General features: G+C 36.8%; 1 long non-coding RNA gene across 1 annotated transcript; it reads left to right on the plus strand.

The window, feature by feature from the left end:
* The first annotated feature begins 15,459 nt into the window (after nucleotides 1-15,459).
* On the plus strand, nucleotides 15,460-27,273 carry LOC134478195 (uncharacterized). The gene is made up of 3 exons (XR_010050681.1): nucleotides 15,460-15,610; nucleotides 15,835-15,946; nucleotides 27,084-27,273. It is a non-coding gene; the product is annotated as an uncharacterized LOC134478195 (long non-coding RNA).
* The last annotated feature ends 500 nt before the right edge of the window (nucleotides 27,274-27,773 follow it).

The raw sequence follows: 27,773 nt of genomic DNA on the forward strand, positions 1-27,773 counted from the left end.
ACGTTATGACTCCTAAGAGTGGAGTTTTTCAAGCCCAAGATAAAAATAACTTCCAGTCCAGACTTAATATGTTCTGCAAAACCGTCTTTCTCAATTGATGGAGAAATAAAGGCATTTATAATAAATCTGAAGAGGCCTTCAGATTTACACGAATGCCAAACCAGCTTTCCAAAAAATATTCAAGAATATTCTGAATCACCTCGGACTTCCCCTGCTGAGCCCACCCCTCTGCAGGAATATGTGGGCCTAGGTCCTAGGTCCCCTAGGACTGCTGCTGCTGGGCTCACCCCTTGGCCATGAAAACCTGGGATGTCCAGGCATGACCTATCTGCCTCAGACTGCCACTGCTGGGCTCACCCCTCCTCGGGAACACCTGGGACATGACTGAGCCCATCCCTTGGGGAACCCTCCCCACCCCCACCTCCTGGACCTAGTACTGCAATTGATCTTTGGATCCAACCCCTTCTCCAAGAACCTTGGACTACAGTGAATTATCATGCTGACTAGACAGGAAACTCAAGAACCCCTCACCCAAAAAGAAGACCTCAGCAGGATCCAGTCAGTGTGGTGAGTTTGCCTCTAAAATAGAGGTCTGCAGTGGGTAAGTAGGAGCAGAAGTGAAAGTCCCCCCAACTGTAAGACTTTGACAAATCTGGCAAGAGAATGGATAATCCCCTCCTCCACACAGAATGGCAGGCAGTTTGAGGAGTGTGTCAATAAGGCCTCCACCAACTTGGAGAAAATTAAAAAGAGCTTATGAGACCCTGGGTGACATAAAAGGTCCTCAGCTGACACAAACACTATAGACAGAGAGATCTGCAGCAACCTGAAGACATAGCAACAGCAAGAACTAAGAGTTCCTACATCAATAATCCTAGGCTAGTTAGCCCAGAAAGAATATAGGATTTACCCAACAGGCCCTGTAGTAGGAATTTAGGTGACTGGTTCTCTTCTACATTGTGTTACCCAGCAATTGAACAAACATTAACCACACAGTAGGACCCTAAAATTCACACTACAGACAGTTGAGACTGTTGGGATGGCAACACCAAATATTTACCCAAAAGGTGAAAATGACAAAATGAAAAGACAAAATGGCATCTCAAACATCTAGTCCATTAGGAACAAGTACAGGTGACATTGAAATACAGGACTTCAGAAATCATACATCAGTAATCTCTGAAATGAGAGCAAATGAAGTAAAGAAACAAATCCATGAGGCTATAGAGGAAATCAATTTAGAAATAATGTCTTAGGGGCTGGGGATTTAGCTCAGCGGCATAAGCACCCGCCTTGCAAGCAGGCAGTTGTGAGTTCAATCCCTGGTACCGGTAAAAAGGAAAAAGACAAAAAAAAAAAAATAAATAAATAAATAAAAGAGAAATAATGTCTTACATAAAGGCAGAAATCACAACCTTAGTAAATGAGTTGCTCAACTTGGTGAGAGAAGAAATAGATAAAAAAAAAAAAAAAGGAACATGGAAAATTGATTGAAACTTTGAATGAACAAAGCAGAATCCAGGAAAGAAATTCAAAGAGATATCCAAGAAACAAAAACTCTGTTGAAAGCTGGCAAAACTGTTTAAATGAAGCTAAGGATAGAATTTCAGACCTTGAAGACAGGATCGCAGATAGTGTTCATGAAAGGGTAGAATTTATAAAAACAGCAAAACAACATGAAATGACAATCCAGCAGCTTCAAGACAATGCCAAGAGAAACAGTCTAATACTAATCAGCATCAGTGAAGATGTAGGAGTCAGTGTAAATGGCCACAATCTCCAGAACAACTACAGAAAGAAACCACCAGGATAGAAAAGAAAATAAACAAGGAGGAAAAGCAGGAAACCAACAATAGGAACACAACAAGGCAAAGTCAAGCCAGTACATATCAGTCATATCCATAAATGTAAATACGCTCAATTCACCTATCAAAAGAAACAGATTGAGAGAATGGATCAAGAAACAGGATCCCACAATATGCTGCATACAAGGAACAAATCTAATACAAAAAGAAACTCATAGATTAAAAGTCAAAAGGTGGAACAGTATTCCATACAACAGGAACCCAGAAAAAAGCAAGAGTAACTATTCTGCTTGCAGACAAAGTGAACTTCAAACCTAAAGTATTAAAAGAGATAAAGCAACTACATACTTATAAGTGGAAAACTGCAAGAGGAAGAAATAACAATTCTAAATATATATACACGAAATACAGGAGCATGCAATTGTATAAGACAAATACTAGTGGACATGAAAAACCAAATAGAGAAGAATACAATTGTAACAGAAGACCTTAACACCCCACTGTCTCAAAGAGATAGATCAACTAGACAAAAAGTTAGCAAACAAGTAACAGAACTGAATCATACCTGTGAGCGAATGGACTTAGCGGATGTTTACAGAGTGTTCCACCCAACCTCATCAGAGTATACATTCTTCTCAGCTTCACATAGGACATTCTACAAAATAGACCATATATTAACCCATACAGCATTCTTAACTAAATGCAAAGGGAGTGAATTTACCCCACGCACAATATCTGATCATAGTGCACTAAAATTGGAAAGCAATGGCAAAAAACGTGCAAAACCTGCATAAATACATGGAAATTAAATAACAACCTTCTGAATAACCAGTGGGTTACAGAAGAAATTAAAGAAGAAATAAAACAATACCTAAAATACAATGAAAATGCAGATAAAACATAAAGTAACCTATGGGATGCAATGATAGCAGTCCTAAAAGGAAAATATATATCAGTAAATAGTCACATAAAGAAAAAGGAATGAACATAAATAAATAACCTAATGCTACATCTCAAACTTCTACAAAAGGAAAAGCAGGTCAAACTGAAAGCTCATAGAAGAGAAGAAATTGTAAAGACTAGAGCAGAAATTAATGCAATTGAAACTAAAAAATAATACAAAGAATTAATGAATCAAAGAGCTGGTTTTTTGAGGGAATAAACAAAATTGATAACCCCCTAGCCAATCTTATCAAGAAAAAGAAAAACTCAAATCCATGCAATAAGGACTGAAAAGAAGGAAATTACTACAGACCGCATGGAAATTCAAAAGATCATGAACACCCACTTTGAAAATCTCTATTCACATAAGGTGGAAAATACAGAGGAAATGGACAGATTTCTAGGAACATATGAACTATCAAAGCTCAGTCAAGAATATATAGCAATTTTGAATAACCCAATATCAGGTACTGAAATTGAAAATGTGATTAAAAACTTACCAACAAAGAAAAGCCCAGGTCCTGATGGATTCAGGGCTGTTTTTGTAAGAAATTTAGAGAAGATTTAATGCCAGTATTCCTTAAATTCTTCAATGAAATTGAAAGAGAAGGAGTCCTCCCTAACTCATTCTTGGAGGTAAATATCACTCTGATACCAAAACCAGAGAAAGACCCAACCAAAAAGGAGAATAGTTACGGATTAAGAAATAGTGGCCAACTTAACACCAGCTGGATTACATCAGCATGGCCCTGAGTGAAGATGCTCCACCTGAGGAAAGCTGCCAGCATAAACAGGTGGAGAAGGAGAAGCAAGTTGTTAAGGCATTAATGCTTTGTTGTGTTGAGGCGTTGTGGGTTATCCTACAAGTTTCTGGGTTGAGCTATTTGTTCTCCTGGAGAAGCTCTGGTCCTCACATTGAGGATTGCTTCCTGGCTCGAGAGGGAAAGACGTGTGCCACTTGGTCTCCAGGATGAACTCGTCATGCTAGCTTCCTGGCATGTACCTGACTGTGCTTGTCGTTGGAGGAGCTCGGGGCCTCTGTGTTGCTGAGGATGACTGTGGTGCCTTTCAGGGCAGCCCCAGTCTTTGTTGTGAGTATGACTTCTCGGCTCCAGTGTAGAACCCTCATCCCACCAGCACAGCTCCTTCACCCTGCTGGCATAGACTTTCTAGATTCCACCACTGACCTTTGGGCCTTCTCCGCATGGATCTATAAAAGAGCCTGGCGTGAGTCCTTCTTGTGGGCTTTGGCCCTCCAGCTGGACTCGTGGGAGGCACTATCATGAGCTCTGGGTTTTTATCTGGATTCATGTGAGACACCGCTGTGGGATTTAGGCCCTTGACTAAATATTCTATGTCTTTGATGTTGTGGATAGATTTCCTGCATTTTCTTGTGTTAACTCCCAGTGACCATTATAGAAATAATATTATAAACTCCATGTCCTGATTCTAATTGTTCTCCATGCAACCCCTAACTACAAGAACTCTAGACCAGTCTCACTATAGTCAATCTCACATTGTCTTTCTAGTCTAAAGAATAATAAGAGCTAGGGGCTGGAGGTTTAGCTCAGCGGCATAAGCGCCTGCTCTGCAAGCAGGCAGTCGTGAGTTCGATCCCCGGTACCAATAAAAAGGAAACAGACAAAAAAAAAAAAAAAGTCACAAAGAATAATAAGAGCTGACAGAACAATGGGATTCAAAAAGTGTAATAGATATTGTAAAAGTGAAAGGGAAGAAAGTTCTCTAAAGGACATAACGGTATGTGTAGTGTGTAAGATAGATGACCATAATACTAAATTTCTATTAGATCATTGAACAGAAGAGACTGCACTGTCAATGTTTGAGTGCCTAGCCACTATTATGCTTTGATTTTGTAACTTTAACAACTATTGTTAAGATGACAATATGTATGTATCAACTAGCAATTTTATGTTAATTTTTTTGAATTGTATACTGTACTTTTTCTATTTTTAATTTTCTCTTCTTTCTTTAAATAAAATTTTAAAAAGAATATCCTAAGACACAGACAATGAAGTGAAAAAAGTCAAAAAGTCAGATGAAATTAATGCATCAAACAGTATGAATAATTAGAGGAAAAAAGGAAAATAAAGGAGTCAACAAAATAAAAAGAATGCAGTGACAGAATAAATCAATACATTCCATTAATAACCCTCGAAGTAAATGGATTTGGCTCCCCAATTAAAAGATGAATTGTCAATCAAGGTGAAAAACAGAATCAAGCAACCTATTGCATTGAAGATACTTGTGCAGTACAAAATAAATTCATAGATCAAAAAAATCACAGGAGGGAAAACAATATTCTATGCACCAGGGTCCAAAATTTAAATGGGGGTAGATATTTTATTCTCAAAGTAAACTTCAAGCTAAGACTAATGATAAATGAAAAACAAGTTCATTCATATTGTTTAAGGAGACAATTCAAGTGGAAGACATTAACAACTGTCAATGTATATGCACCAAATATTGGAGTCCCAAACTTTATAAAACAAACACTACTGGACATAAACAAACCAATAAACACCAACACAGTCACAGTGGATGACCAAAGTATGACAATTTGTCAAACACACATATCAGCCAAACAGGCAAAGCAGTGGAGAAATATCACAGCTGAATTACATTTTGAACAAATGAACTTAAATATCTACAGAGTGTTCTACTGTACTGCAACGCAATACACATTCTTCTCAGCATCACACGGAGCTTTCTCCAAAATAGTTGATACACACTAGACCATAAATACTACTAAATTATAGTGTACTGAAACTAGAAAACAAATTCAGTAGGAACCCCAAACCACTTTTCTGGTCACCACAGCCAAACTTCCAACTCTTAGCTGGTTCTGTATCTTGGTTTTCCTCAGCATAGTGTGGGTATAGGTGACAGCCAAATAACCAATTTAATTAAAGATGAAACCAACCAGGCCTGAAGTGCTACCTTAGTGCAAAGAGTGTGTGAGAGATAGCCATGAGACACAGACTCGGAAGGAGTGAGGTCTAGACACAGATTCCCTGATATACCCTAAGATGTTCCACATTAGGCCAGAAAAATTGAAAGTTCTATATTTTTGATGGGAGACCAAGTTTTGTGGGTACAACCTTTGGAAAACATTGGATCAGCCACTTGCGTTTCCACACATCTGCTTGCATTCAGGGGTCTGATTTACTGCAAGTCAATATTTGTCCTAATTTTCCATACTAAAATCAGATCTTTTTCTTTGGTTAAGGGGGGGTACATGAGTGGTTCAAAATATTTGTCAGTGTCCAGTTTATATTTAATGCTATTATTTTTACTGCAAGTACTATTATAGCCAAGATGGCATAGATATTGCCGTCAATTGGTTTTCTCTATGCCAATATCTGAGGAGCTTAAGGGCCATAAACAATACCATAACCCCTTCTCAAAGAATGAGGAACTGGGCTGAATAAGCTCTAAGCTTCTCTCCCAAAACGAATGAATGTAGTTGGAACATACAGACAAAAATAAAGGTCAGTAGTTGGACGCGCCCAGAGGAGACTTACCTCCTGCAGAACACTACCTACTATAACCCAACACCAAAGTGCAGCACAGAAAAAGAAACTTTAAATTAAAATACAAACAGGAGAAATCAAGGCAACAAAATGTGTCCTCAAACTCCTACTTCCTCTAAAGCAAAGCCATGGGGTACGGAGGGAAGAAGTCAAAAGCCACACAGGAAGAATATCAGAAACTATATCAATGGAGGTAGCAAAATAAACGCATAATGTGCTTGGCAAATTCAAAGAAGATGTAACCAAAAGCATAATGATCATAATGAAAGAAATAATCAGTAAGTCAAAAGAAGAAACTAGTAAAAATGTACAGGTTCTACAAAGAAAGAGCTATAAAACCAGAAAGTCCAAAATAGGGCAGAATGAGAATCCATAGAAAAGTTTCAAATGGAAATCCAGGAGATTAAAAATACAACTGAAAATATGGGCAATAGAACCAGCTAATGCCAACACAAAGTACAAACTCTAGACGGCAGGGCTGCAACTAGTGATCAGATAATTACACATAGCCTAAAAAATAAGAGAACATGAAAAATGAGTCAAATTGCTGCTGAATGACACAAAGAAAACTATTTTAAGAGTAATTGACAGTACAAAGGACAATAAAAACTTTACAGAAGTAATACCAATAAACTTTTCAAATATGCAAAAGGAATTTAACATACAGATAAGTGAGAAATATATTACACTGAATAGCCATGATTAGAAAAGATACACTACACCATTTCATAATTAAAAATAAGAAATCTAATGCCAGAGCAGAATCTTAAAAATTATTAAAGCAGCAAGTCATTTATAAAAGAAAATCAAAATGTGAACCTTAAAAGACAAGGATAGCTAGGAATGAAGGGTTTCGATTCCTAGAAGAAAACAACTTCTAACCTAGATTTTTATAGTCTACAAAACTACCTTCCAAAATTGATTAAAAATGAATTTTTCCATGAAAATGAGAATGTAGTAATTCATAATCACCAAATCAACACTGTACAAAGTTCTCAAGAGTTTCCTAGAAAGAAGCAATGAAGATAACAATGCCAAAACGTCCAGTTGAATGAGTGCACCACATATGGGAAGCAATGTATCAGAAGGGAAAGAAGGGAAAGATACAATGACAGAAAAGAGTTAATATCTATCATTTGCAAGCATCAATGTGAATGGTCTCATTTCACCAATCAAAAAATACAGATTAGCAGAACTGATAAACTAAATCCAATAATAGGCTGTATATGAGTAACACATTTAGTGTAAAAAATTCAAAAACTAAAAATCAGAGGTTGGAAAACAATATTCCATGCAATAGGAACCTGAAATGAAGCAATAGTAGATTGGTCAAATCTTATCAAATGCTACACATTGCTAAATAGAACTATTCGATAAGTAGTGATAGCAATTATAAACAAATATGCACCAAAACATTGTAAACCCAATTTCATAAAAGAAATCATAATAAACATAAAGATCAGGTAATAATCAGTACAAATATAGTGAGTAACCTGAATACTCCACTATAAGAAATAGTTCATCTAAACAAACAATCATTCAAGAAGTATCGGGGCTGGAGATTTAGCTCAGCGGCATAAGCGCCTGCCTTGCAAGCAGGCAGTCGTGAGTTCGATCCCCGGTACCGATAAAAAGGAAAAAGACAAAAAAAAAAAAAAAGTATCAGAGCTGAACAAAACCTTTGAAAAAACAGACAATAAATATATACAATGTTTCACCCAGTAACAAGAGGTTATACATTCTTTTCTGCAGTACATGATACTTTCCTCCATAGCAGATCTCATACTAGCTAATTAAAAATGTTAAAATAATGCAAAGTAATTGAAATTTCACCATGCATATTATAAGATTACAGTGCAATTAAATTATAAATCAATGACAAAAGAAACCACATATTTTACGCAAACATGGAAATTAAAGAGCACACTCTTAAATAATTGATGCTTCACAGAAAAAGTTAGGGAAGATATAAAATACTCCTTAGAATTAAAAGACAATAAAGTGCAGAACTTTTGTGACATAATAAATGTAGTCCTGAGAGTAAAGTTTATAGCTGTGAATGACCACATCAGAAAAACAGCATAAGCCCCAAAATGTCATACAATGATGTAATTCAAGGTCCTAGGAAAACAAGAATGATCCAGATACAGAGATTTTACAGTAAAAGAAAGTATAAAGTTCAAAGGAAAAAAATGAAATGGGAACTTAAAAAGCAATTCAAGAATCAATGAATCAAAAAACTGATACTTTGAAAGAGTAAACAAAATAGGTGAACCTTTGGCAAGTCTTGCCAAAAAAGGAAAGATACAAATTGATGCAATAAGAAGTAGCAAAGCTGAAAGCACAGTGGATACTGATGAAATAAAAAATCTTATTAGCAACTACTTCACAAACCTGCGTGCTAAAACTGGAAAATTCAGAAATATAGAGATATTTCTAGATACATATGAATTAACACAATTGAACCCAAAAATCCTGAATAATCCAATAACAATTAAACTGAAGAAGTTGTAAAAACCTACCAACTAAGGAAAGCTCTGTGGAACCCTATGGATTCACTTCTAATTTCTATAAAAACTGTAAAGATGCGTTGATACCACTATCCATCAAACTCTTCAGTGAAATTGAGAAGTAAACAGTCCCCAGATATCATTTTTGGAGTCGTCATTACCCTGATCCCCAAACCCTGCAAGAATCCAACTGAAAAAGAATTGTAGGACCTTTCTGTATAATGATCACCTATCACCAATGCTGTTCAACCTAAGTCTTGAAACCTTAGCCAGAGTAATTAGATGAATGGATAAAGAAAATAAGATATTTATGTACATTGCAGCTCCTGTCTTTTATAATGAAGGATACATTTGCATGATTTGTATGAAAATGGATGTATCTAGAATCTAAAAATCCTTAATGTGAAGTGAAATAAATCAGACATGAAAGCTTAAATATCATGTGGTTTCTCTTACATAAAAAACTTGACATACAAATAAATGTAAGCACAAAATAAAAAATAGACAGTAGGTAAAAAGGAGATAGAAATACTGCAAATGGAAAAGGGACTGAAAGATGGCGAAAGTGGTGGTGGGAATGGAAGTGCACACAAAAATAATTAAGCCATGCCATGCCTGTGTACCAGCTACTCCAGTACATGTATTTGTTGTGTATCACAACCATGCACTTATAAAGAACAAGAATTTCTTGCGAACCACTTTCTACAGATAGCCTTAATATCATTAATTTTCTGCTGTTTTTCAAAAAGATTTTCATATGTGATCCTATATTTTATCCTTAGTCTCATGCTTCTATTGTTAATTTTCCAGAATCTTTTCCTGCTGCCACACTTGTAGCACCCATCAACTCCTCTGGCTATCTTTTATCTTGCTCTTTTCAAAATACGTATCTCACAGAGAATCACCACATAAAGGGTCATTTTCCATGTAATGTTCAGTAGCTAGAAAAGGATCAATGGTGGCCTGCATTAACAATTCATAAAAACACAAGATTTAATATTACTGGATTTCTTACGATTTCTCACTTTGCTCTTATGTAAGAATGATTTTGAGACAATCTTCATTATTTCATTATTTTCCATTTTTTAGTTTCTCACTGAAACAAGTATTCTTTCTCAACTTAGTAGAAGTTTAATATATGTAAATATATATATATTTATACAGTAAACAGATACTATGTATAACTATATAAATGCAAACTATATATAAAATATATATAAAGTAAACATATATATAATGTAAATGGACACAAGAATGAAAACCTAAGACTAATGAGTAACTAGTAAGAATTAACTTAAGGTTTATAATGAGTAATTAATAATAATAAACCTAAGGTTAATAATGAGTAATAATATCTCCTATTCACTCAACTGCAACTCTAGATTACTAATAATTCAAGCCCGTGATTCAAGTAAAAAACAAATTATGCCACCCTTAGTTTTCTGACCTTTCTAAAATATGTGCATCTGAAATTCAGAAAACTTTCTCAAAAAAATTAGTTATTCTTGAAAAAAGAAAACACTGAAAACTACATCCTTACAATTTGACTACTGAATTCATCTCTCTTTTTTTATGGTCCTCAACCTATGATAACTACTAGATCTGCAAACTGGGGAGAATGAACCCTAGAACCGAAAACTGTTGAGCTTTTTTGAACATCCTAATATTAAATGACATTCAAATAAAGATTTATAAATTTAGAGATTTGTTGTTTTCACACAAGGAAGACAATTTCTCCGACTCATTTATTTATGCAGGGAACAAGAACATTCAACGATGGAACACAATTCTACTATGATTGTAAGTATAAACATTTGGTATCCCATTTATCCTCAAATAAAATTGAAATTTGCAACACTTCATTTAGCAGCATATTAATCCCCCAAGACTGGAAAGGAGAGCTAGTGTGAACAAAACGTTGCAGAGTGGATCAAGTTAAAAACACACATGTACCCACATCCATGAGCACAGCTCTGGGAGCGCGTGCGAAGGAAGCACAGTGCGTGGCGGTGGGTGTCTTGGCTCTATGCTTACAGATTTATCTGTGTTTTGACCACTGGTCCATTTGCTTAGAATAGAGGAGAGCATATTGCAATGAATACTTATTTAATCAAACAATTGTTCCATGCCTCCAACACCACTACTTTTAGAATCATGCTGGAAGAAAGGGGCAGCAAATATGTAAATTGGAACTGATGAGGGGATTATGTTTCACTAAAAAAAAAAAAATAAAAATTGGAATAAAAACAGCCTGCAAATCCCTCTAAGCCAAGCCCTGTCTCTGAATTACAACACCAGCGCCTGTCGGCTGTGATAATTTCACTTCATTAAGTTCCAGATATAAATAGAGAGCCCCTTTTTTCCATGCACCACTTTAAATAAGCATGGACTGAAAACACAGGGGTTATTGATCCCCTCAGCTGTTTGTTATTGGGTCTTTGGTCTTGCTTCATTGTGTGCAGTAGAAACTTTCAAACACCTATATCATGAAGCCAGGGACAATTTACCTCTGTGAAACCATTTTAAGAGTATTGCTCCCACTGCCAAAAAAGTTAAAAGAATAAATCTCATCAAGTACGCTACAAACTGAAATGCAAAACAGACTTGGTGTACACAGCATGGGAAAATGCAGATAAATTAATAAGAAAATTTGATTAAATGTCAGTGTTTCAGCACTAGTAGCAGATTACTTTATATAGTAAGATAATATAAAATATACTTTTTCTCTATTTATGGGCTTGTACGCAAAGATGCTTTCCCCCCTCTAACTCAGAGTTTTCTATCTGATAGACTTTTCAGATAATGTACCACATACATAATGTTTTTGGAATTAAATATGTATGTACCCCAAATTTGAAGAAAACATTTGCACATGAAAGAACATCAATTCTAATGTTTCAAATAAAGTTTTGACAAAAGTAGGTAATTGAAATCAGAAAACAAAACCAAAAGAGAACTTTTAACAGTTTAAGGTAGGGATCGGCATACTTCTATAAAAGTGGGAAAACAAATAATAACACATTGGTATACTGGTACTTCTATAAGCATTAAGCTGTAACCCTTTAAAAATGTAAAAGCAATTCTTAGCTTGCAGACCTTGGAAAAACAGGTGGTGGGCTGTATTTGGCCCATGCATCACTTTGCCCACCTTGGCCTGGCATATACAAAGATAATGTTCATTTTATCGTTTCATTTATTAATTTTTATTTTTCCACAGATTAAATCTAGCCACTGATTGAGACGCACAGTTAATGAGTTTCAGGTTTAATTCTTTATCTCAGAAAACCCAGATTGTAAATTGTTTTAGAAGGCAAAATGACTTTGCAATGCCTTCATGTCAATGGGCTTTTGTCCACATAATAAAATGACTTGGCATCACTGGATACCAACAAGCATGACCAGCCAGCTGGGATTGGCAGCAATCTAAGAGTGAGCAGCAGACTGAGGCTGGAGATAAACATTAAGGGGCAAAGTATGAGAAATGAGGTGGGAGTACAGAGGTGTTGCTTAGGCTCTGGCATGGTTTGAACTTGACCCAAATCAGTTGGTTCTATGAATCCTTTATTTCATGAACACCAGTTTAGAAAACAGATTCCACAGCCCAGTCCTCAAGGACCAGAGGATGGTGGGGAGTGTTTCAGTTATCTTCAATTTTATCAGCTTTGTCTTGTGTGGATCAAGTGATTATTTTTCTCCACCAAGTTAACTGAGTTTAATAAAAGCAAACCATGAGTCTAACTAGCTTTATGTTATATTTCTATAATCACAGATATGTGGGCAGCTGAGAGAAAGCTCTTGAGGAAATTTGTATCATACTTCTGTCTGAACTTTAATAGCCTTCTGACTTTGCAAGATCAAGAGGTTAGGAAGAAGTTACTACAAAATAAGAAAGCAGCTGATATAAGGCAATTCATAAGATATATAATTTCATAATTTAAGAAAAGAATGAGCCTACCAAAAAACCAGGGAATTTTGGGAAGAGGGTTCGCTACTTCTGAACCAGGGTTTGTGAGAGGGCAGAACTTCTGAGAATATATGTGTTCAAAGCATTATTTGCAGACTAAATATATTATAAACATATGTCTAGTATGTGTATGTGTGTGCTGATGTGATTGTTTGGATATGGTTGATGCCAAAAGTATTGCTTAATTATAAAACTAATAGCTACTCTATACCAGCTATCCTTGAAAGCTTTTTATAGGCGCCATCCTACTTATTCATCACAGTAACCCACCCAGTAGGTAAACGCTATTTCCAAGATTTAAGAAGGAAGCATAGGAAAGGAAATCACAGAATGTGATGTATATCAATGTGCTCGAAATTCCCCATAAAGAAGATAGCTCTGTTAATGAGAGAGAGAATTTTGGAACTCTTGATGGGGTTACATGGATTGCAGAAGTGGAGGTTAAATGCTTTTTTTTAACTTGCTGTGAGAAACTTTGCTCAGAGTTCTAAGCCAGTTTGTAAGTTGCTTACACAAGGTTTACCTAATACAGCAGCATACTTTGTATTATTCCATATGTATTTCTACACTGTGATACTTTTTATTGCTATAATAGAATATACTGATTAGTCTTTTCTATTGTTTGATTTCACTATGTGTGAAGTTATGAACAGCTATTTTGAAGAATATAAGAGACATTAGGGTAGCCATTATTGATTTCCTATTGTCTTGGTTTGAAGTCCCATAATGCTTTAATTCTTTTGCCTTGACAGATTTTATACTGTTACGCTTTGTTTGAAAATTATTTTGTGTGAAGTTATGGACAACTATTTCTGAGAAACTAAGAGATATTATGGTGGTCACTGTTGATTTCTTGTTGTCTTGTTTTGGAGTCCTGTGTTGTTTGCATTGATCTGCTTTGTTCTGTTTTGTTTAATTCTCTTTAAAATAATAAAAATTTATAAATTTATTTCTCATCTGTTGCCTTGCAACTTCCAGAGCAAGCAGCAATACCTGGTTAAGATCTTTTTGCTGTGTCACCAAATGATAGAAGGCAGAAGGAAAAGTGTGTGTGTGTGTGTGTGTGTGTACACCTAGGCAACTATTCAACTCTCCATTTCATCTGTTTATGAAGGTGGAGGCTTGATGAGCTAACCACTTATCAAAGTCCCATTTCTCTAGACCACTGTACTAGAGATTAAGAGTTTGATATATGAATTTCAGGGGACATATTCAGTACACAAGACACATATAGAATCATGCAATTTCTTATTGGTTTATATGCTTTCCTTTTTTTCTGAGAGGCCGGTGATTTTTGTATCTATTGTACACTTCGATTTGGAAAAATGAGTTTAGATAGTGGAATGTGTTCATCTACTTTTAACCACCAGTATCATCTATATCAACATTGACCAGTAGCAGTATAATGCCTGCCACATATGTGGTTTAAAATTTTCTAGGACCCATATTAAAAAAAGAAACAAGTAAAGTGAATTTCAATAATGTACTTTTATTTTGCCTTGTTTTATAATTTCAACATGTAATTAATATAGAATTAGGTGAGATATGTTGCACTTTTTATTGTGAATCTTTACATTTATAGCACATTTCAATTCAGATATTAAAGCTCTTTGAAAATATTTAATCTATAGCTTGAGCTCATAAAATATATTCAGGTACTCAAACTGCTCCAATCATACTTAACTGAATGAACAGCTAGACATTAACAGAATAGCTTAATGAAGGGCTAGATACTGAATTTTAAAGAATCAAAATCAACACAATTTAAATTCAGTTTTAAATTGGTTTCAACTGGTGTGTTGAGTGCAAGTGCTTAGGGATCTCCTGTGCTTGGTGTCTATCACCGTGGGCAGTGCAACTTTAGAGGACAGTATTTAATCCCTAAGTGCTTATGCTTAATGATCAGAATAAATACAATTGATTAATAAGACAGTTAATCCATGTTGAGCACTTTCTTTGTTTCAGCTTTATTGAGTTTCATTACTATCATTTTACAGATCAGAAAAATAAGATGTAGAAGGGTGAAGTAATTCATCCAAGATCCCAATTAGTAGTGACAAAGGTCCTCTAAAGCCTTTGATCTGGAATATTCTACAGCATACAGTACTACATCATTCTATAGAGGACCCACAGGTTCCGGAAACCACTAAGAGTGACAATTTGCTGTACGTATACATTTTTTCATTGCAAACCTAAGGATCCAATCCAGGGCATTATCTACCCTAGACAAGCATTTACAATTACGCTACATTTCTATCCTGATTCACTGTCCCACCCCAGGTCTATATTAGATCCTGTGTTTTCTATATGATCCCCACCTATTTATGTGGCACTCACAACTCAGCACGGCATCATTGTCGGGTTTCTTCAAAACTCGGAAGTGAGAACTAAATATTGGTTTAATGTAAACAAACTATCTTTCAAAACCTGTTGAGGATTTGAGCACAGTTGTTAGAACAAAAATCCTTTATCTCTGGTAATATCTTTGGTGAAATAATCCTGCTGAACTTCTGTTTCATGTCGTTGTGCTTGAATTTTTTCTAATAATTATAAAGGGATTAACTAAAGCCTGAAGCTGTTTCAATCTATGTTTTCATATTTTTAAGAAGCTATTGCTTCTCAGTGATTCCGCGGATAACATCTAGAGGGCAGTGTTATTGAGTTACGTGGTTACCAGGTAAAACAGAGAAAGAAATGAGATTTTTAAGAAGAATTGCTCGCTTTGTAGGCCCTGAGAAAGGCTGCTGAATTTGCCTGAAACTGAAGCTTGTGAGTTAAGAACACAACCTTCATTTATTCAGCAACAACGGGAAAGTGCGCGTGTTTCCATGGAGACAGGTAAGCCGTTTCCTTTCCCACATTATGAGCACAGGCCTTTTCCCCAAGTCTGATTTCCGTCCCTTTACCCAAGAATGGGTGAGACTGGGAACTGTGATCCTAGGATCTGGCATGGTTCCAGGCAGAACAATAAAAAAAGACATAAATCATGGGAAAAGAGGTTAACGCCAGTGGGAGGTGTGAAGGTGAAGAGATGAAATATGGCCTCCCCTGCACATCTGCAGAATCCAGAACACACTTCACTGGGAAGAGTACATCTGAATGGACTTCACTGTGCAGATGCTGACATGCGCTACGAAAGACTCACAGCCCAGCTGCAATCCTGAACTTTCGTAGGTAATTATTTACCTTCCATTTTTATTTCTAGGCTTTATTTTCTCGGTTTCTCATCAGTTGCCTTGTTTGTTGCTTTAGTGACCAATTATCAAGTACTTGCTAAGTGCAAGACATCAAGATGGATCATGGAGTATATTAGAGAACCTGGGTGTCATATTTTATATTTAAATGTTCCTCCAAAACTTCATGCATTCATAGGAGTTTATTTGGGGAGGTACTTGGATCATAGCACTGTGATACTCATCTGTGTATTAGTCCATTGATACTTTTTTTACAGATGTCATGATGTTTGGAAGTGAAGCCTGGTGGGAAGAGGTGGGCCACTGTGGGCATGGCCTGCACGGGGATATATATCCCTCCTCCTTCCTCAATCCCTTTGCTTGCTAGAACTGTGGTATCAGTATTTGTCTCAATGATGAGAATGTAACTAAGACACTGAAGGAAATTTAACATTGTTCCAGACATGAGTCCTAGTATGAACTAGAAAACCACTGTATTGGACTGTTTTCCTATTTCTGGAACCGAGTACCTGACACACACAACTCGGAGGAAAAGAGGCTTATTTGGCTTATGGTTTGAGTGGGCTTAGTGCATACACGGCTGCCTACAAGGCAGAAACATAATGGAGGAGAGGCATAGAGGAGCAAAGTTGTTTTGTTTATTGTTATCTGTAAGCAAAGCTGGAAAATAGTGCCAGAAAGAAAGCAGCTAGAACAAAACTTAGAATGCAGGACCCCACTTTTATTACCCACCCAGAAACAACCGGAAGTATGCTTTACTAGGTTCCAGGTTATTTGACGGGCTTGACTCACTTACGGGGTTATAACAGCCATTTGTCTCCAAAAGCTGCAGTGCACTGAAGCTGTGAATACATCCTCAGGCGCAGGGTGCATTTTGGGTCAAGGTGACTGTGTGGGACGCGCTTGCATTAGTCACTAGTAAAGGGTTGTGAGATCAAGCCTGGAGTTGACATTCAAAAAGTGAACGTGACAAAATCTGAGTGGCAGGTTCATGTGTACTGCACTCTTTCTGTGAAGTCACTTTGGAAGTATTGATATCTCCAGGCAGTGTCCACTGAACTCTAGGGATGCATAGACCAGGAAATACGGGCTTTATTTTTGCTTTCTCAAAGATCCCCGTGACGGACCCCAAAGTGTTTGTCCTTCCCATCGTTTGTATGCTATGCTGCGCTCTGGGACTTCTGTCTTCACTACTGTAGCTTGAACCCAGAATTACATCTTCATCATTTTAGCAAGGTGTTGATCACTTGCCAGTAGTTCTCTTAAAGAGACAATATTGAGAAATATCTTACCATATCAGTTATTTCAATAAGGAGATGAAAATAATCCCTGCCTCATCTTAATGTCCATGTGTTACTTGCATTTTCCTCTCTGAACTAAGAATCATAGACATTGTTGCCATTCGATTCCACCTGCCTAATATGATGCCTAATAGAATGCATCTTTTATCAGCTGTTTATGAATTTGAGAGTGAATTCAATTTAGGGAAGTGATTAAAAATGGCAAATGGAAACATGTTTAATTACCTGTTGAGAGAAAATGCCATTTTCTCTTCAAGACAATTTTGTAAGCACTTCCAATTTTTGTTTTTGTCACACACATGGAAGACCCACAGAAAATCAAAGTCTAGAGGGGGGTGTGTACCTTTTGGCTCTAGGGAGAACAAGATGAAAGGAAAGGAGAAAAAGAGGAACAAAAGAAAGCGGCGTCAGGCTGAACGTGGAGTGAAGTTGCAGCTGGACCTTGACTTCTCCACTCAGGTAGACTAAAATCAACAGGAGTAATAGCATTACTGAACCCTCCATTATGCATAGTTCCTTTAAAGCTTTTATAACATTAACTCACAATACCCTGAAAAACCTTTTGAAGTCTATAATACTATTACTTACTTATCCCCATTAGAGAAATGAAAACAATAAACCCCAGGAAAGTGATTGTGTAGCTTGATCTACCTCTGTATGGCTAGCACAGTTTGGCAATGGAGTGCGTGAGACCAGTCATTAAGGCGCCATAGCCTGTGCTCCCAGGTCCACACTGCGCTCCATCTCCACAAACCCTCACTCTCCTGCGCCACATCCCTTCTTAGTGCTTGTCCTCTGCCTGTGCTCTTTTCTTTAGTCACCCTGATAATTGTGTGAACTGTTTTTCTTATTTATCATCACAGCAACTAACACTCAGAAGCTCAAGAAAGAAATGCAAGTTACCCAAGATTCCCCACGAGTAGTACAAGTGAAGGCCATCATAGTGCAAAGTCTACGTTTTTCTCTGTGCCCCAGTACTTTTTAATGGAACTGTGTGAAAAACTTTCTTTCCTATCTTTAACTTTATAGGAAGAACTAAAGATACCCTTGACAGCAATTAAACTCCTAGCTTTGTACCTGAAAGAGAGGAAACTTTGGGAGTTTTATGTTAGACTGCCTTCCAGGTCCCATCTGAGAGGAGGCTTTTGAATCTAACTATCCTTGTTTGGTAGCATAAGTCAGTCTCCACCAGTGCTATACATCCATGCAGGCTTTCAGTTTATTTGCAATATGAAGGGTTAAAGTGAATCATTCGTAATTTATATGTGCAAGCATTTATATTATGGTCATTCATTAGAAAAATAAAACTTTTTAAAGCCAGTATTAATTCTGAAGATAGGACTTGAACAAATACTATGTTCAGACATGGTTTTTTAATTCAAAATATTAAAATTATAACTATCCACTTACACATTTACATACTGCCATTCTACTTGAAACATTTTTTTCCACAAGATACAAATGTGATAAATGGTTTCGTTATTTCAGTTTAGAAATAAGCAGCTATAGAAATCATAGTTTAATATATTCCAGATTAGACTGCATGCTATATTTGTAATAAGGACTTGTTTCCAACATTAGTTGGCAGATCACTCATGTGAACAATTATCCAAATAGCTATTAGGATATGATTGCACTCATTTCCAGGCAAAGCAAGGTTGCCAGAACTAAGCCTGGCTGCTGGTTAGATTTTGGTTTGACTTTTGGAGAAAGCCACAAGAATTTGTCAGTCATCTTGTCTGCAAGGGAGTCTCCCTGTTTGGAGTGAGTCTCCCTCCTACTTGAAAATAGAGGAAAATGTGTTTTACCTTTGCTTGCTTTTTATACTTTTCCATGAGCTAGAAGGGAAAAACATAAGGAAAGGAAAGAGATGGAGGGGAAACGAGGAAAGGGGAAGAGAGAGAAGGGGCAGTTTTGCACAGGAAATTAACATGAAACACCAAGACAGTGAGATATAAAAGCCTTAAAAATCATGGCTCTGGAGAGCAAGAATGAGGAACAGGTCTCCATAGCTATGCACAGAGCATCTTGAGTACATGCTCCACAGTTACATCTCTAAGGGGAACCCCATGCTTAGCATAATTTGCAGAATGGATGCCAAAAGAAATGGTGTTTATAGGAACGAAGAATCAAACTTTTTCTTGTTGTCCGTTCATTTTGCTTCTGCATAGTTTGGCACTTGGGGACTCTGCTAGTTAATCTAGTCCAACACTCTGCCCCGAGAACAGTGACTCCCTTAGACTGGGTAAAGAAAAGCCCCCTTTGTGCTCGCATCTGTGAATGGTAGGAAGATTATTTAGAAAGTCTATGTGCTTCTCGGGAGTGGGGCGATCCCTCCCTCCCAAGCTGTGTGACGATGGAGGTTTATGACAAGCCTCAGATTCCACTCATTGACCACCAAAACCACTGTCCTTGCCACAGTTGGAAAGGTCACCATTCTTCTTCTCCACCTCTGATGATGTGAAGTAGCTGAAGGGGCAAACACAGTTTTCCTTTTTAACTAGAAGTAATTGAAGTCCGTTGATGACCTCTCTAACGTATGTTAATAGTTTAAGCCTGGGAAGACAAGCTATGTGGATGTTACCTTTAAATGAAATAAAATTTCACATACTCTTAAGGGTTTTATAATTTTTTAACCAAACATACATAGAAGGAGGGCATTTATGGGCTAGAGATTTAGCTCAGCGGCATAAGTGTGTGCCTGGCAAGCACAAGGTCATGAGTTAGATCCCCAGTCCAAAAAAAAAAGAAGAAAGAAAGAAAGAAAGAGGGCAATTTACTTGGCATAGATGCTACAGATCTATGATAGGCATCTAGCTGGAGATTTGCTTCTAGTAATTATAATCAAAGCTAAACTATGAGTATGTAAAATGTTTGTATGTGAAATAAGTGGGTTTTATGTTCTATTTTCAGTGGTTGTCATTAATTCTCTATTTTGACATTAGAATTTAGAAAATCAGTACAAGGAAATAGAAGAGTCATTTCTATAATTATCCTATACTGCTCAATAGATGTTAGATGAAAATAATTATAAACTTTTTTATATTTGTCTAACATTTATTGAGAATTGTCATGGGCAAAACTCTAAGTTCTTACACATACATTATCTCTGTTATTACTCAGAATGGTCCTCTTGGAGGAGGAGGATGACAACCACCATCTACAGATATGGAATCCGTAGTGGAGAGGTGTGTCCACATGTCCAAGGGCACAAAAAGCTTATGGCAGATATGGTGTACAGACTTGGGTGAAAAACACTGTCAGTGCTGAATGGGACAGCATCATTAAAAGTAAACTGTTGAGGAGAAATTGCATGTATTTATCCCATAAGAACCTGAAAGTAGTTGCTTTTGATATGGTCCCAAGAAGAAGAAAGAGAAGGAGGAAGAGGGGTTTGAGGAGGAGGAGGAGGAGGAGGAGGAGGAGGAGGAGGAGGAGGAGGAGGAGGAGGAGGAGGAGGAGGAGGAGGAGAAGGAGCAGCATTGATTGAAGAATAAAAGGCTTTTAAAATCAAATGCCAATCTTTACTCTCCTCTCCCCCAAAATGCAAAAGAAGTTTTCCTCATGACCAGCATATATGAAAGCAATTATGAGGGGTTTGAAAGATGACAACTGTTCTCAAAATTTTTGGCTGTTTGTCTAAGGAGACAGTGGAAGGAAGCCACAGGTTTTCTTTACTGATTGCTGTGAAAAAATGAGATGAGGGGTTTTGAGCAAACAAAATAATTAGGTGAAAATACCAGCTTTTAGTAAGAAAACATTACCAAGTCAAACTGTGCATGTACTCTGAGCAAAGATACACTGAGATTTGTTCTTCTCTGTCTTTTCTTTGCTTTCCATATATTATTATATTTTCAGCATTTCTTTCTGTTATAAAAATAGAAAATGCACTTGACACTTACCAACAAACGATTCTGAATAATGAGCAATAAAATTAGCAAGATTGCATTTTCTTGACAATCTTATCTTTAAAAAGAAAAGAAAATCTTACCCAAAACTCCATTACTTCACTAAAAATGATCTGAAGTCATGAAAAGATATAGTAGGTTCCCAAGTCTTGTCTTTTTATGGAATTACATCGAAAGTAACTCAGGCAGGATTTCACATTTGTTTGGAATAGTTCTCTCTCTTCCTTCTTGCAGTCCTTCCTTCCCTGCCTCCTCACTTACTTTGTTTTTTCCTTCCTTTTCCCCAAAATTCTCAATCTTAGCCTTGCATTACTTTAATTTGTGTTGTCAGTTGGAAGACTGGCATGGTGCTCGGCTCGCCACAAACTCCAGTCTTCATTTACTTCTAAAAGTCGTAAGAAGCTGATGTGACTCTCAGCGTTAAGGTTATATCCAAGTCTAAAGTGAATATACTGCCTTATTTTATATAAACTAATTAAATCTGCAGTTGCCTGGGGGTAGAATGATATTTGGCTTGCACTTTCTTTTTTATAACTCCTGCTGAAATCAAACTTGCAAACAAGAGGGAAAAGATTGATATTGTTGGTCATTGGGGTTTGCATTTGACATTCCTCAAATAATGGGATGTAATATGGTTATACGGAAAACAGATTGATTTTTCACAATTTTCCCACAGAGGTAATAGGGAACAGACTAGAGGAAATTCCAAGGTTTCGGTGAGGGAATTATTTGCAACACAACTGAAGAAGAAAACAAACTCAAACCATCCCTTTGTGCAATTTTCCCTTCAATAATTTTAAGTAGGAAATTTGCTAACCAATTTGTTTTCATTCCTCTGAGTTTCATGAATTTGGGAGTGTGTTCAGTTTTGCAGAGAGAGTTCAGAAAATCTACCAATTGAGCAAATTATAGGTGGTAACAGTTAAAGTAATAGTGATTGTAATGAAATGACATGACTGAGGACTTAAATATATGTTTTAGAAAATACCCCCAATTCTTCTCTTCTTTGCTCTTACATTCTAAAAAGTGATATTAATGAACTACTGCTGATTGCAAGAGTTACACTGCAATACATGATGAAACATTACTCTGAATCCATTGGTCCATTGTGTGATTGATACACTGAGAGGACTCAGGGGCTGCCATGAACTGAAAATCCTCATCACAAGAAAGTCTCAAAAAGAATGGAAGCCTCTAGGAACTTTTAGTGATAGAAGCAGCAGCAAGAATCAAAGAAAGAAGAAAGGCAGGGATTCCTGCAGGTGATGGGAAGAACAGGGAATGGTGAGGATGGTCTGTTAAAGGACTGAATCTGGAACTAAATTAAATGATGAAGGAGTCCTGGCAGTGAAGACCCAGCCCAGAGCTTTCACAGCTAAGAAAGTGCATCCTAATTCCACTGTGACTTGTCACCAAAAAGTCTTTCTGTTTATCAGTAACCATGCATTCCAGGAGGTTTAAAACGTGTAGCTCTAAAAGCTCCTTGTCTCTGCATGTCCATCTCATGCACCACCTCTGGGCAATATTGTAATAGCTGCAGAGATTTGGGGCCCATGCCTACAACCATGCCATTGGTAGGCAGTGGTGGAATCCTTCTCATACTAAATAGGAAGACTTGTATTAATGCCAAAGAAAGGAATTAACCCACTAATTTAATTTTCTGTCATTTTAGGGTGATAGTTATATTTGTCAGTTATTGCATCTTGCTAATGAGATGAAAGTCACTGCCTTCACCCCAAAATAATATACTCAGTATTTGCCTTGACAAAGTTTCATTCATTTTCTAATTTACAACAATGGACTTGCATAGAAAAAACTTTATACTTGTCCTTTATGGTCAAATTATGGTTGCATCAAAAATAATAATAAATAAACTTTCCTACCTCTGAAAAACCAATTGAAAATATTTCTTTTAAATTTGATATAGTTATAGAAATAATGTCATTAGAACTGTCCACCCAAATTAGTAATCATTTTCCCCTTTATTTATTTGTTTACTCTTTTTTTGGTAGCATGAATCAAACTCACGACCTCACACTTGCCAGGCAGGTGCTGTGCTGCTGAGCTGTATCCCCGACACTGCCTTCATTTTGATTAGCAAAAACATTTCTCTCTTTTTCCCAGTAGGTATCTTTCTTTGGCACCTCTGATTCCTCATTCTGGGAGCAAAATTCTTTTCATTTTACCCAAGGTTGTGGTGTCTAACAAATGGATATCAAAGATGTTAATAAGGAGATAGCTTTAAATATAGTGTGTAAACAAAGTTCTGGGCTACACACAATTTCAGCCTGGCAGTCTTTCCTCTGGGCCCTGTGAGGATGAGCATGGAGACTTCATGAAAACCAATAAATATTCCTGGATCATATGTAGACATTTGCCCCATTTGCACTTTCATATTATGTGTCTCATTTTAGATGTGCATATCTGAATTTAGTATTCTTTCTCTCAAGTTACCTCCTCTTTTTCTAAAACATCTCCACCTCGTCTGTGACTTGGAAAGAATTCCAAACATTTCTCTATGCCTGACACTCCCAGGGTGCTGTTCTGTGCTCTAAGTCAGGAACAGACGGAAGGAGTTGGACTATCAAAAAGGTACAGCTACAACAAGCCAATGATTTGCTGCCAGTAGCATGTCATATAAATTCATTGAAAAATATTTGGTCAGATTATGAGACATCTAGACTCCAGAGTGAGCAGTGATACAGGCAGATCAGAAGACATGGAGTAAATTAGACAGCACAGGCAGGAATGAACATAGCCTCTTTCCCCATTTTCCGTAAGGTGCCATTTCTACTACTAGCTAAAGGTGAATCTCATGTTACTGATTTCTCTGGCTAGAGCTACCTGCTTCTGATTTCGATGTGTGCTCCTTATTTTCTTTGCAAAACTTGGCAGGGGTAAAGTTTTCTCGTAGGGTTGTACTCAGCCAGCTTTCTCACCAGAAGTCTATCTTGTCACCTAATTTAATTGCTCCACTGGCTGTGGTGTTTCTATTCTAGGCAACTGCCATTTTAACTTGAATCTCCTAGAGAAAGCAAAGACCTTCTGTGAAACCAGCAAGCCATCATGGTCAGAAATTTGAGTTCTTAATGATACCAACTTAGAGAACTTATGCTGAAGGTGGAAAAAATATTTTTGAGCCATCATCTAGAATCAATGCCTGTCCACCACTATTAATCACAGAGAAAGTTCTGTCTACAAATGTTTGTTTTCTTACTGTTGACTTTTGAGTTGCTTTGAAGCTGGGAGGTTTTAAAGAAAGGTAACTTTGCCTCTGAGGCTACCAAGTAGATCATGCAATATCATTCAGTAGTGATTTTTGAAGGGAAGGAGGAACTCAGACCTCGTTTTTCACATAGAAAAATTCCCAAATATTTGATTCCCAGGCAGACCCGGACTCTGTACTTTTTCTATTGCTTTGCTGGTAATTCAACCAAGTAGAGTACATTATTTCATAGCAACATAAACCTTTGCTTATTTCGTTCCATGGGAAATTACTTGGAGTGTAGCACAGACGTGCGACCATCACATTTCCTCATGATTTGCTCCTCTAATCGTAGATCCTGCTGTGTTTAACAATGATCAAAAGTTAAAGAAGCCTGGCTTTCATTTCTCTTTTGTTACTTCCGAATCTCTAATTTCATTTATTTCCTTGTACCTTTTTGGCTAACCCTAGCTCACAAAAAAGAGTGACTTTGTGTTTTACTTCCATGAATGTGATATAAGACTCCAAATTATATAAGGGAAATATTATAATTCCTAACCTGCTAGATGCCTGATATGCTGAATTCTTGTTCCACAAACACCAAAAAATGAATTCTAAGGAACAATGGAGGTTAAGAGTAGGAAATTTTATTGAGAAAGAGAGAGAGACAGACAGAGAGAGAGAGAGAGAGAGAGAGAGAGTGAGAGAGAGAGAGAAAGAGAAACTCCAGGGTGATAGGAGGGTGCCTGAGTGACTCACCAATGAGCCCCCTTCTCAAAGGAAGAAAAGGAAATTTTATGGAGCACAATAATGAGGTGGATACAAAATCGTGAGTTGGTACAATGAATAAAACAGGTAAGATTACAAATATAACCTCTTAGGCAATGTTGATCCAGTGGGGGAACAAGTCACATAGCAAGTGCACGTGGAAAGAATAAGGACATTTTTCTTGGAAGAGATGAGTCAGGAGGTCCTGGTCACCCCTGCAGGTGACTCATGTCTATCATTGGACCAGGTGATATCAATTATAACATGTTGCTTATCCCTTGGGGAAGCACAAAGTCCTGGCCATTCTCTTTTTATCTTGAGACCTGGCCTTCAACAGATATGTCTCCAGCCACATCTATAATGTACCTTCATCTTCTGCATTGACTCCTTCAAGGGCCTAACCCTGTCTAGGTGCTTATTTCTACATAATTTAGCTTCTATAATAGGTGCATTGCACTGTACTTGAGTACAATGAATGAGACATTCTGTTTTGATGGGGTCATCGTTTTTGTTAAAACTAAGAATAATAATTCATTCTCTCAGCTGTAGAAATATATTTAGCGTGTGTGTGTGTGTGTGTGTGTGTGTGTGTGTGTGTGTGTGTTTATCTGTAATCCTTCAGGGAAAGCAGCTGCCTTTATTTGGTATACATTTTCCCATTTTGAAGTCTATGTCCATCAAACCCTCAATATTTGTGCCTTAGAGAAACATCAATCAAATCTTTGTTGTTTTATCTCATTATTCCATTGGTAGAAAGAAAGAGAGAAAATGAATTACTGAAAAATTGTCTTGTTTCTTGAAGGTACTACAGCAATATTTGGTCCTGTTCCTTTTTTTTTTTTGTTGCTCAGTGGCTCATAATAGTTTATGTTTTAATGTTTGGTTAATATTTCTCTTTTTTCAAGTGCTCTGTTGTTTATGAATTTCAGTAGAGGCTGCCATCGAACATCTCATTTAAAAATGCTTAACAGTCACAAAAAAGAGCAAGATGATGATATTAATAATGATATTCAAACAGCAAAAATAATGAATTACTAAGATGTGGTTGCCCAGTTAGCTTTGATAGTTGAGACAAATAAAGCAATGACCAAGCATTAAAGTTATTGTCCCCAATAAGCAGAAATACAATAAAATAAATGCATGAGTAAAATATTTGTATAAATAAATCTCATACATTCAACTGATATAGTAAATAAACATTACCCTTATAACCCATCTTGAGAATCCCTAATTTAATCTTAACAAATAGGAAGAAAGGTAAACTAAATACTATAGGTAATTCTCCACTATGCAAAAGAAAATACAGTCTCATATAAACAGCCCAATGGTGATAAATGTCATGCATCACCTTTGTATACAAAATAGATCACATTGCAGAGCAGGTTTCTGAATTTAAATATTTCAGGATGCATCATTGTTTCATTGCAAAGCAGTGAAAAAATGGTTCAAAAGCAATGTCTTCTAGGTATAACTTGAAGTTTTAATCACATTAGAAAGAAATATAATATTTCTTTCTTGTTCATTGAGTGTACATGCTTAGTCATTGCTATAAAGAGATAACATTTCAATGTGGTATGTGTGGAGCATGCTATATTGTTTAATAAGATTACTCAGGCTTTCAAGGAAGTTTCAAAATATCAATTCTCTATCCTGATAGGTAAACTTATTAAATGAAAAGTGTGAATGCTCTTAGGCAGAGGAGCTGCCTTAGGCTTCCTTCTGTGAAAAGCTTTGAGTAATTGGAAAAGTGTGATATGCTGTGTCAAAATAGGAGGCAAAAAGTTTTGGGATCGAAGGTGTTCAAAAGTACAGTTATGTTAGTTCATCTCTTGATGGACATTCAGGCTGCTTACAAGATTTAGCTGTTGTGCATTGTGCTGCTATAACACGGGTATGCATGTATCACTATAATATGATGTCTTTAACTCTTTTCAGAAGATACATAGAAGGGGAATATCTGTGTTGAAGTGTCTGCATACCCACAGATGAATGGGTAAGGAAAATGTGTCATTATACACAATGGAACACCATTCTACAACGAAGAAGAATAAACTGGAGTCATTTGTAGGTAAATAGATGCATCTTGAGAACATAAATTTAAGTGAAATAAATCAAATGCACAAGCTTCAATATCATATGGTTTACTTTGTAGGAGAAACCCCCAAAATAAAGAGGAAAATAAAAAACAGATAATATAGAGAAGAAGACTAAGAGATGGATGACACAAGAGAGAGTGGAGGGAAAGGGGCTGATGAGTGAGCTGAAATGCTGTGCACAGGTGATAACTCATCATGAGCAATGTGAGGGTCATGTGCTGCAGATATGTATCCTGATAAAAAATAAAAACCAAAGATGATCAAATGAATAAAAAGATAACCTTGAACAAGTACTATTATTTTATCCTCAACATCAAAGATTTCAGACCTCCTTTCTTTGTGATAAATTGTAGAGTCTCTCCCTTTTACTTCTGTTCCATATCCTTATCAGTACCCCTAATACATAAAACAGATAAAAATGAATTCTCTCAGGTTAAGATTGGTGTGGCAGTGTGGAGCACGCTAGTACTGCATAATCTGCTGAGTTCCTGATGAAGAGTGAAACGGAAGGAATATGCTGACACCCACA

This window comes from Cavia porcellus, unplaced genomic scaffold (assembly GCF_034190915.1).
Source record: "Cavia porcellus strain 051 isolate PalLab524CR breed Dunkin Hartley unplaced genomic scaffold, mCavPor4.1 scaffold_12, whole genome shotgun sequence".
Lineage (NCBI taxonomy): Eukaryota > Metazoa > Chordata > Mammalia > Rodentia > Caviidae > Cavia > Cavia porcellus.